The sequence below is a fragment of the Nicotiana attenuata genome, chromosome 7 (assembly GCF_001879085.1).
Source record: "Nicotiana attenuata strain UT chromosome 7, NIATTr2, whole genome shotgun sequence".
NCBI lineage: Eukaryota > Viridiplantae > Streptophyta > Magnoliopsida > Solanales > Solanaceae > Nicotiana > Nicotiana attenuata.
Window position 1 is genome coordinate 81,508,109 of NC_031995.1, and position 12,417 is coordinate 81,520,525.

Here is a 12,417-nt window from a genome sequence, read left to right on the forward strand (position 1 = left end):
CTTCTGCGGGGGCGGGGGGGGGGGGGGTAGTAAAGGTGCGGGTGGGGGAGGGGAAGAAAGAAATGTAAAATTTGTTGGGTGTCGGAGGAAGTTATGTGTGAGTTGTAACTTCCAAAAGAAGAGGGACTGTTACTGATTCGTTTTGCCTTCAAATATATTCATCGGCGGCGCGTGCTCTTTACTCACAGATTAAATTTAGCTAAAGACAAGTTGATTGTTTTTCTCTCTTTTCCTTTCCTTCCTTTCTTTCTATTTCACACATTTCACAGGATTAGAGTCCGTTTGGACCTAAAAAAAAGTTTCACTTTTTTAGGAAATCAATGGTTGGCCATAAATTTTCTAATTTTCACTATAAGATAATTTTGATATTTTTCATAAATTTACAAAACTTCAAAAATTTATTTTCCAAAATTTTTATTCAGATCACTCACAAAATTTCAAACAATTCAAAATTATATTCATGTCCAAACACAACTCTAATTTTCAAATTCCATTTATACTTGAAATGTTTTCCACTTTTTTGAAATTTTACAATTCTTATGTCCAAACGCCCACTTAATCTCTTGATTTGTGATAATTCTAATACTTTTCCTAACTATAACATGGGTCTAAGCGGTCATAGAATCCGCTAATATGCACTTCGACTATTATATAATGGGTTGTTTGGTAATGTTTTTTAATCTATGTATAACTAATATTTCTATTTCTTCAGTTTTAATTTATGTGAATGTATTTCTTTTTTAGTCTGTTCCTAAAAGAATGACATGTTCATATTTGGAAATAATTTACCTTAATGCAATGATTTATAGTCACATAAAATATATGTGCCATATTTTACACCACAAGTTCAAAAATCTTTTCTTTTTTCCTAAACTCCATGCTCAGTCAATTAGGTTCACATAAATTGAAACGGTGGGAGTATTAGTTATATACCCTATTGAGTACTATTCTTATATATACTAAACCATGGCATTAGCAATACCATAATTTTTAATACATGAATAAGCATGCATAGAGACAAAACTATCATTTCAAAACCTTTAATACACCAAACCAAACTATCGATAAAAAATAATTTCAGTATAACTAATCACAACATTATTAATCAACATTATTAATACACCATATTCAGTACTATTTTTATACACCCTACCAAACGACCCCTAAGTATTTGTCATTTCGTACTAGCATGTGTATTAGATAATTTTATCTGTTATATACTATAAAACTATATGAATTGAAATCACCTACTTAAGACTAAAATATGGTCTCACCTTAAAAGCTCCATCAAGTAAATAAACAGTTATAAATTTTTCCTTGGTACTCCTTCCGATCCATAATGAGTAATTTTTTGTCCTTTTTATTTTGGTTCAAAATAAGTGACATTATACATAATCAAGAAGGAATTATTTTTATTTTTTCAAACTTTGCCCTTGTTTACTATCTTGTTGTTATTATTGCTTGGTGCTATGGTTTATTTTATTTTATTTTTTAACTTCTTTTCGTGAACCGAGGTTCTATCAGAAACAATATCTCTACTTTGAAGGTGGTGGTAAGGTCTGCGTACATACTACTCTTCCCAAATCCCACTTGTGAGATTACGCTGGATTTATTGTTATTGTTATTGTTGTTGTTTGCCCTTATTTACAAATATGTCAAGTTAGCAATGTGCTAATTTTAATCAAAGGTAATTTAGTCGAAATATCTTTTTTTTAGAAGTTAGTATTTTTTTAAGGGGTGTTCAAAGACTAAAAAAATCACTTATTACTGATTGGAGGAGTATAACATAAGGTCCTAACCATTGTAATTTTTGTTTCTAGCTAATTTATGGCAAATCAAACAACTCTCAACTTGTTACTTGTTGGTACATATATTTAATTAATAATAATTGCTGTGTGGATGATAGGGGAGTACGACATAGGTGAAGTGACAAGACAATAGTGATATTATACTAAAATGGAAAAAATTAGAAAAAGAAAAAAATGACTAGACAACAAAAAAAGAAAAAGAAAAATTAAAAACCACTAATATGCCCTTTGGACAGAAAGGGGTTAACAGGTAGCCAAATTCAAGAACGTGCACACGCGCCTAATTCTAGCGCGTTAGTTACCAGATATTGACCTGCAATTCACTGAAAGGTTCACATGGATGAAATGCGGTGCCTTGTATAACAAATTTAACTAACCGGTGGTTACTTTCTTGTTTCCATATTCAACTCTTTTTTAATTTATTTATTTATCCTGTTTTTGGGGAAATAATTAATTTATTCATTGTAAAATCCTGACAAATTAAAATTAGGGCATAAAGTGAAAATGGGCAGAGGCGAAATCATAATTTTAAGTTTATGGGTTTCTAAAAAAAATCTCAAGTTAATATATAATAATAACTGAATTAAAGGACTGAGTCCAAACTAAATATTCTTATACATTTAATAGATTTTTCAATACAAATACAGGATCTAAACTGAAGCCATTGGGTTCACGGGAACCTATAGTTATCGTGCTGGATCCGCCTCTGAAAATAGGGGGGAGGGGGATATGATTTTTCCTTTCACTCGGTCACTCGGATAAAATTTGACATGATCATTATAATCTTTTTTCGGATGGTTGAAATCATTTTAATTACTAATGGAGCCTCCTTTATTCGAGGGATATCAATTGACACCCTTTGGACGTAACATAATACTATGTAGTTATATCATTTCTTCATATATTAATCATATGTCAAATTCTTTTAACTTGTTCGTGTATTTATTTCTTTATATTTTTATACTCTTTAGTGAAAATTTTTGCTCGCCGCAGACTTTAACTTGGTAAAAGACTCATTGTGATGCTCATGCACAAATTTCTTTGAGATGTTTCGTGCTATATAATTATTTTCATTTCTCAAAATTCCATTAAATGTTGAAAGTGAGTAAAAATTATCAATCTTGCTAGTGAATCGATAGCATTAATAATCCTTGAGCCCCCAACAATAACAACGACATAAGAGTGGGTTTGGGGAGGGTAGTATATATAACCGACCTTCTCCTTATCTTGTGAACGTAAATATATTGTATTTAATAGACCCTCGACTCAAGAGAAGTGTGTAAATAGAAGAAACCACGTAAAGAGAAGTTGTAACTACAACCATAAAATAAGATAATCGGATCAAAAAAATAACATGTAGTACAAGAAATCCAAGAATAGAAATATGAGAATACACTAGTACGGCAGATATAAAAAGGCGATACAGATACAAGAAAAAAGCACGTTCTACTATTCACTGACTCATTACCCTAATCCTTGACCTCCATACCTTCCTGTCATATTCCAAAAATAAACTAATATTGAGGTGAATTAACTAATTACTACACCCTTCGGTTACCTCCAATTACAAATAATTAGAGGTGAAAAAATTGATTAAACAAAAATCCCAATCAAAATCAGGTAAAAGAAAAAGAAAATATTAAGTTGATTTGGAATGTGCAGTCAAAGTTTAAAAAGATGAAAGTATTGGGCTTAAAAAGTCAAATAATGTAACATCACATCATTGATTTACTTTATACTACAAGAATCGAACTAATCCTATGTTACAAGGATATCATGCCAAGAATGTCAAGTGTAACTCTAAGATTGCTTAATAAATAATTAATTCTTTAATTAATGTAGACAATGATTTAATCAAATTTGTTTCCTCTTAAAGCAAACAATGGTCATGAATATTGTTTACCCTAGAATCCGGATAACAATTGAATTTATATGGGGTTTTAAGGATCCGTGAACTAAAAGATACAAAAGGTTTAGGTTGAGGAAAATAAAAGATAAAGACTCAACAATTGCTGTTAAAGTAAATAATCGCAGAATATAATATTGCTTAGAACAATTGTGCTTGATAGCGTACAAGAATTGAGAGAGATGGTACTGTAGTGTAATGGTTTCCGATCCCCTCTTTATGGGGTCTTCTCCCCTTTTATACATTCTGATTAAGGGTAAAAATAAGGTAGGTAAATTAATTACATCGTGGATCCCTGTAATTACGCCTTAATGGCCTGAAGTGGTTGAGAAAATCACGTTTGGGCGAGATATCCGGCGACGCTTGGTTATCCGTTACGAGTCCGGCTTCCGACCTTGTGTGTTTCTCCATCCGGTGGTGACTCATATCGAGCTCTGCAACGGTCTCGAAATGACTCGACCTCGGTTGTAGACGTGGCCGTCGTTCTACCTTGCATCCAGGTCGGGTTCGGTGGCCCCGACTTGCCCCGGACCGGACCCAACCCGGTCGGGCTCAAGCAAAAAAAAGGGTATCACCCAATACAAATATTACGAGGTATTAAGGTATTAAAGCTTTTGTAACTTCCTATAAAGAAAATCCTATGTTTGCTTAACGTTTGTTAATTACTTAATTTAATTTCAAATAAGAATGAACTTTAGTTGTAATAAAATAATAATTGCCGTATGAAGCTAGATATAGAATTTTACAAGATCCAAAAGAAGAATAACATTGTCGTCTATCTAACCTTAGGTTTATTCTTTCTTTTTTTTTTTTTGTTTTTTTTTGGAAAACTCCTAGGGAAGTCCGCAGTCACTGGGTATATGCTTACTGTGCACTCGCTCGTAAACTGCACAGGAGATATAAACTGCACTAGGCAAACTCGGTGCGACGAATACTTGCTATTACTAATGTTGTCAAATAATCTTTTAGGGGTCGTTTGGCAGGGTGTATAAGAATACTACTGAATATGGTGTATTGGTAATGCTTAATTGACGAGATTTAATCAATTTTACCCTTTTTCCTCTTAACGAAAATAGTAGCTTCGAATATATTTACGATGTAGGAGAGAATTTTTCTCTTCCGATTTGGCGGCTCTTGTATACGAGGAAAATTGTCTTTTTATTATAAGTCCTATGTTATCTTAACGTATCGCAATTAAATATCAAATTAGAATGAACTTTGTTGTAATAAAAACAATTAATTGCCGTATGAAGCCAGATATAGAATTTCACTAGGAGCCCGTTTGGATTAGCTGATTTGAAGTAGCTGATAAGCATTAGGTGCTAAAAAACTAAGTGCTGAAACTGATTTAATAAATAAGCAGTTACGTGTTTGGGTACAAGTGCTAAAATTGATAATAAGTTGCTGCAATATTTGATAAAAAAGTGCTGATAAGTTATTTTTCTGTTAAAATGACTTAAATAACCTTAGAACTGTTTACACTTATAAGGGCGTAATTTCTTCAAAATTTTAGATTTTAGATTTCAGATTTCAAATACAAAATATTCTGTTTGTCATTTTATTTTAAATACAATTGTGCTTAGATAAGATGATTTTTATGATAAATATAATTTATTTTATGATAAGCATATAACCATAAGTTATAATAATTAATAAATTGACAAAGGTTTCTCAGTAAAAAATAAACCTAAATAGGACAAATTATTTGAAGAGAAACAAACATAGTCTTCATCACCACATCACTTAAAAAGTAATACACCAAAAATTTGATGTGTCCTCATTCTTACATACACTTCAAAGATTAATACACAATCACATAGATATAAGTATGCAAAGGAATAGAGAATTTGCTTATCTTAAATAGTCAATGAGAATTGCAGACTTGAAGACGTGGGGGGGGGGGGGGGTTAGGTTGGAATACTTGAGGCGGTGAGTATCGATGTAGGAGTTTTGTTTACTAAAACGGTAAATATTTTAAGGTATAAAATAAGTTAAAATANGCTTATAAGCTAAAAATTCATAAGCTGGGGGTGACCAGCTTATGGCTTTTGGTTTATTTTTGACTTATAAGCACTTGGTTTATAAGCACTTTTAACTTTACCAAACGCGTAGATAAGCCGAAAAGCGCTTATAAACTAGTTTGACCAGCTTATAAGCTTAGCCAAACACCCTCTAGATCTTAAAAAGAAATGAGATTGTCGTCTAATCTTAGATATTTTCTTCAAATTGACTAGTTAGGTTTATTCCTCATGAACCTAGTTAAGGTTGTTTTCATCGTCCTGTTCTATGCACCTTCCAAATTAGGTTAGCCGTCGGGATATTTAATTATAGAGTATGACCAAAAGTTTTTTTTTTCTTAAAAAAAGATGTGCAGATATTTCAAGAAAATTTCAATTTGGATCATAATTAGACCACTAAGAGTTATAGTAGGATGAATATAATCTTTTTATATTTAATTAAAATTTTCGAATACAAACTCTGTAAATAAAAAACTTCAGGCGAGGAACGTTTCTCCTTTAATGGACCTTACAGGATCCGAATCAATTGGGATAGACCATTGGAACTTTCGACAACTGTGGTTGCTGACTAATACCATGCTTCATCTTTCCTATTACAATTTTTTTTTTTTTTTAATGGTTATAGCTTGGAATATTTTGTGATGTATAAGTATTCTTTTGATTTTGGCTCTTGTAACGTTTACCTAACAAATAGACAGTACGAAAAAAATGTCTCTTTACCGTCAGTCCATTGTTGCTTAAAGTTTGTTAATTAATGCCAAATAAGAACAATTTTTTTTGGGTAATAATAATAATAATAATAATAATAATAATAATAATAATAATAATAATAATTGCCGTATAAAGCTATAGAATAACACTAGCTCCAAATGGGGAGTGAGATTGTCGTTTAACCTTTGGTTTTTCTCTTCCAATTGACTATTTCATTGGATAGTCATAAGATTTATACTCGATTAAACCTAGTATTTTTTAAGGTATCGTCATATTTTTATGCATCCTCTAAATTAGGTTAGCCATGACATATCAAATGATATAGTATAATACTAGCTTTTTATAATGATATTCGAGATAAGATGGGAGTGGCCTCAGTAGTGGACAAGATGCGGGAAGCAATGTTGAGATGGTTCAGACATGTGAAGAGAAGATACACAGATACTCCGGCGATGAGGTGTGAGAGGTTGGCAATGATGTGTCTAAGGAGAGGCATAAGTAGTATTAGTATGTATTATTTCCGTATTTTCTTATTCTTTGTTTTTATTACTACCTGTTATTTTTTGCTTCAGTTATCTTTTTTTTTTTTCTTGTGTTACTGCTTCTTTTTTCATGGTTTCTCCACTACCACATTTACTTTTCATGAATGTTGGGATTATGCTTTCGTTGAGCCGAGGGTCTATCGGAAATAACCTTTTTATCTTCACAAGAGAGAGGTAAGATTTGCGTATACAATACTCTCCTTAGACCTCACTAGTGAAATTTTACTAGGAAATGCCATTGTCATAGTATTAGTATAATACTAGCTTTTGATTTAAAAAATGGGTATATATATATATATATATATATTCTTTTAAGGATATTTCACCTAGACTATTTGAAATTGTCGACATGTGTTGTAGACTAGAAAACTGTCATATTTCCGAAAGTATAGATCCCTTCCTTGTCAAGATTTTAGTCTATGACCATTATAGATGAATTAAAATACGGAAAAAGAGTCAAATTATGTCCTTGTACTATGAGAAAAGGTGTAAATATAGCTTTCGTTTTACGTTTTTACTTTGGGTCCAAATATACCCTTGCCATAATACTATTAGTTTAAATATACCCCTCTTCCGTTAAGTTTGTCCAAGATGGACATCCAATCCCACGCGACACTAAAATTTGATGAGGTGGATGCCACATGGCACGCCACCTCTGCGTCCCTTACCCATTTTGTAAAATAATGGATTAGGAAAAATGGTGGTGGAGGAGAAGAAAATTTTAATGGTGGACAAAAAAATAGAAGGGAGGGGTAAAATAGGTTAGGGGTGCAGAGGTGGCATGCCACGTGACATCCACCTCACCAAATGTCAGTGACACGTAGGAATTAGCATTGAATGTCCACCTTGGATAAACTTAACGGAAGATGGGTATATTTGAACCAATAGTATAACGACAGGGGTATATTTGAACCCAATTTATAACAAAGGCTATATTTAAACTTTTTCTCATAATACGGGGATGTATTCGGACATTTTACAATTAAAATATATTAATGTTGAAGTGCATTAGCAGTCCTTAATACTTTTGCCTAATTAAATAATCTATTAGTTGTTTTTGAAGTGTAAAAACAAACTCTTTAAACATAATACTCTTAACATTTAGTTTGGTAATGTTGAATCTTCTTAAGTCTTATTAGCATGTATTATGAAGTGCAAAAATTGTGAAGTTGAGCAAAAAAAAAAAAAAAAAAAACATTACTCCATTTGTTGCAAAAATAATGAACCTATTACTATTTGGGGAATCAAATAAGATTTTCTTTGATTATATTTTTTGTAAGTAGTTTTTAAATATTTTAAATTATTAATTATTGTGACTTATAGTATTTTTTTATATAGTTTTTAAATATATAAATTTTGTTTCAAAATAATTAAAGAATTTATGTCTGAATTCACACGGAAAATTATTTAGTTTGACCCTTGTATTGCTAAAAAGTTCAAACAAATTGAAACAGATGGAGTATGTAACACTGCTTCTTTTTAAAGAAAATAATTCTAACTATTCAGAGATTATAATTGTAAGTTATTTTCCTCGAATTATACCATAAGATCGACCTTGTGTGTAATTAATCATTTTTACTATTCGGAGGTCAGTCTTTGACCCAAAAATGGAAATAAAAAAGTGATTTCTCTAATGGTTGATGCAACAAATGTAGAATATGTTACTCTGGCTATAATTATGAATATTTTCAATTTTAATTTGTAAGAAATTATACTGAATGTCTTCATCAAGTTCCATTCTTCACTTGAAATTTACTATCGTCTGATTCGAATATTGTTCATAATTGTGTCTCATCATTTCTTGTCTTTTTTTGACATGAAAAGAGATGAAAAAGAAGAAACAAGACAAGCATAATTAAAAGGTGACAACTCAATATTAGAATAGAACTCCTTTACTATTTGTTTGTTTTATTTTATTTATTTATTTATTTTTGCGTGTGAAGTGAGTAAAGAGTGGACTATTCATAATGGACCCTCTATTCAAAATTAGATGTTTCCTTTGATTTATTAAAGGTACTGAACTAATTTACTTACCATATGTTTGGATCATTGTTATTCATCATTTTATAATGTATCGTATTGTATAGTACCATTTTAGGAATATAATATTTGAATAAATTATATTGTTTGCTTTTAAATAATATTTTATTATTTGTTTTGACTGTATCGTACTGTACTGTAACTGATAAAGTTACTAAAATACCCTCAATTATTTTAAATAATTAATTTATCAAGAATTATTCAACTAATCAGATATAAAGTAATTAAAACTGAAATTAAAAATCAAAGTCGAAGAAAGAATGAAACAAAAGGAAGGCAAAACCTATACCCGATGTTGGAGTTGGAAGCCGCAGAAGGAAAAAAGAGACGAAACGTAGGTTATAGGTTGGAGTTAAAATAAAATAAAAAATAAAAAAATTTAAAGAGTAAAATAGAATTATAGAGTAATAAGTTAGGCATAATTGGAAAGAAAAATAGGAAACAATCCCATCACACCAAATCGGTTGTTTCATAAAATGAAATTTTTTACTGTTTCGGAACAATGAATTTAACAATACAATGCAACTAATTTTAACTAAACAATCAAAATAAATATTATTTTGGGATAACAATACAATACGATACAATTGGTAACAACCATCCAAACAAGCTGTTAGTAAGAATACAAGCGACTCCCTCTTTCCTATTTTATGTGAGACGGTTCAAAATATGAGCGTCAAATTATCTAACTTTTTGTGTGAATTTAGAAACTATATTAAAAAAATATTATATCTCCACAATAATTAAATATCTAAAATACATAAAAGAAATACGAAAAATTCGTGATAAAAAAAAGTTCCTTTTAACTCTCCAAATAATGATTGTGTCACATAAAGTAGAATAAAGGTAGTAAATGTTTTAGAAATTATGTAAAAATACGACATAGATAAGAAATCTTTGTAAAAGACAATTTTAATTTGACCCTCGTTTAGTGGCATTCTAATTGAAAGTGTGAAAACAGTTCACAAAAGAATTTCACCAAACATTTCAAGAGAGGGGTTTTTCAATTTCTTGAAAAATTGGAAAAAACCGAGTAAGATGTTAGTCTTTCCAAAAATTAAAACATTATATTGGAGAAATTTTACTTTTGTTTGAACAATTTATTTTAATTATAAATTTCATGGATTACCAACTTACTGGACCCAGAAATGTTAATTAGAAGAGAAGAAGAATTGACCTAAATAGTAGAAATAGCGTGGGATAGCCACTTTTTAACATGATAATTAGTTTTTATCCAGTATTTTTCATGTTGAGCAAAAATAGTCACTACTCTATTAAAATTAACATGGTGTCCTTAATATTTACACTGCACACATGAAGTTAAGAACGCCATGTCCCTGACATTAAATCACTGCACGTATGAAGTTAAGGACTTGACAGGACACTTTGTCCTTAATATTTACACAGCATTCATGAAGTTAAGGACACCATGTACTTAATATTTACACAATACTCATAAAGTTAAGGACACTCTACATATATGAAATTAAGGACATAAGGTCCTAAAGTTTAACAACAAAAAGTGCAAATACAAGTTACACACATGAAGTTAAGGACGCCATGTCCTTAACATTTACCTGCACATATGAAGTGAGTCCGGAACTAAAATGTGATTCTTTTGAACTCAAAGTACGCAAATAGGTGGTAAAAAAAAAGTTACATATTTATATACAGCGCCACAATACCTGGCGCTATACATTAACGGTAACTGCACCGTTAATGTATAGCGCCATTTATTGTGGCGCTATACTGCAAAAGTTGACAGGGCCCAGGTATAGCACCACAATAACTGGCGCTATACCCCTTTGTTAGTTTTGCTAGTGATCAGTCTATATATGGGGCCTCCCATGCTGTATCTTTGTGCAAGACAAGTTTGCCCCAATATTTTATTTCTTCCTTTTTGGTCTTTCCGAAAACACATGGAGATCATTCAACAAATATTATGGTTGTTCAAACTGAATAAGTCAAATCAAATCAATTTAAAAATTTAATTAGGTTTGATTTGATTGGTTTGGTATTGAGTAATAAAAATTCGAATCAAACCGACATATAAATATATAATTTTATAGATACATTGAAGAATTTATAAAGAATTTTTTTCAAAAGATATCTAAAAATATTTGTGATCTTCTCATGGAATGTATCTATTTTTTTTTATACTTTAAATAATAGGTTATATCATTACTTTCTTATCAAATATTATTGAAACGCGTCAATTTTTTTGTTGTTCCATATTCATCTAATAAAAACCCCGAAAAACTCGAAAAAACAAATAAAAATGAACTAATCATATTAATTCACTTTAGCCCAGTTGGTTTCAAAACCAAACCTATTTGTACTATGCAAAATTGTGACTAAAGTGGTTCTTTATCCAATTTAATTTGTTTTCCAAGCATATTAATTCACTTTAGCCCAGTTTATTTAGTTGGATTCTTGCTAACTACATGTACTAGCTGCTCGTGGGGTAAAAGACTAGGAACAAGAGATGATTATATTGTACTGGCATCGAAAAATAAAATAAAATAAAAATGAAAAGAGAGACTGAAGGAAAGAAAGAGACCACTTTAATGGCATCAGAATTGACAAAAGTAACAAAGGGGTATAGCGCCAGTTATTGTGGCGCTATACCTGACCCTGTCACCTTTTGCAGTATAGCGCCACAATAAATGGCGCTATACATTAACGGTGCAGTTACCGTTAATGTATAGCGCCAGGTACTGTGGCACTATATATAAAAATGTAACTTTTTTTTTTACCACCTATTTGTGTACTTTGAGTCCAAAGAACCACATTTTGGTTCCGGACTCCATATGAAGTTAAGGACATGATAGGACACTTTGTCCTTAATATTTACACAGCATTCGTGAAGTTAAAGACATCATGTCCTTAATATTTACACAACACCCATGTCCAGCACAGGGGTATTTTCGTCCGGGAGGATAAAAATTTATTAAGCACTGGCTAAAGAGCAAATACATTTTAAACACTGGCTAAAGAGTAAATACATCTCTAATTAGTGGCTAACTGTGCATTTCCCCCACCTAAATACCCGTCCACCCAACCGCTTAAGTTAAAAATAATCGATGGATATATAGTATATATATAATCTATGTATAATATGTATAAAATCAATGTACAATTTATGTATACCGGTTAGAAAAATAAACTGTAAATCCAACCAACTATTCGTGTGATCCCATTACAAAATTTGTCTTTTGGATCTTCACTAACCTAATTACATTTAAAAATGGGCCTTCAGGACCGACAACCTCAAAAGCTGCACCATTGCTCATAATTGAAAACAGATATTTAACCTGCATCATCACGAGAAGGTTATAATTAGAGGATTGTGGTGGGATAATAAAATTCATCTTTAATTAAAAGTCTCAAGT